This window comes from Penaeus monodon, chromosome 27 (assembly GCF_015228065.2).
Source record: "Penaeus monodon isolate SGIC_2016 chromosome 27, NSTDA_Pmon_1, whole genome shotgun sequence".
Lineage (NCBI taxonomy): Eukaryota > Metazoa > Arthropoda > Malacostraca > Decapoda > Penaeidae > Penaeus > Penaeus monodon.
In genome coordinates, this window is record NC_051412.1 from 35,284,200 (window position 1) to 35,284,524 (window position 325).

The 325-nt window shown below is 44.0% G+C and overlaps 1 protein-coding gene across 1 annotated transcript in view; it reads left to right on the forward strand.

Moving 5' to 3' along the window:
- The window catches only part of LOC119590809 (probable G-protein coupled receptor Mth-like 3), a gene marked incomplete in the record, with an annotated part of 21,040 nt that overhangs the window by 14,355 nt on the left and 6,360 nt on the right, over positions 1–325 (forward strand).

Sequence of the window (325 nt, forward strand, 5' to 3'; positions counted from 1 at the left end):
TCGAAAGAAAGAGAAGGAAGATGAAGAGAGATGGCAAGGAGAACAGAAAGAAACGGAGAGAGAGAGAGCGATGATAAGCACCCCGATAACCCCGAAGAAACGCCGGCCAATATACCACGGTCGAGAGCCTTCTTGAGTGTGTTGGAGACTCTACTGTAATGTTGCTCTTAGGTTTTATGAGCAAATAAAAAGCTAGATTCACTCCCTGCTTATCTATAGAGTCCTCTGCTAGTCTCTTGATCACTAAATCAGCATTAGGAATGCATGCATTGCATTAAAAATGCACCTGCATGAAATTCGAAACACGCACGTACGCAAGGAACAG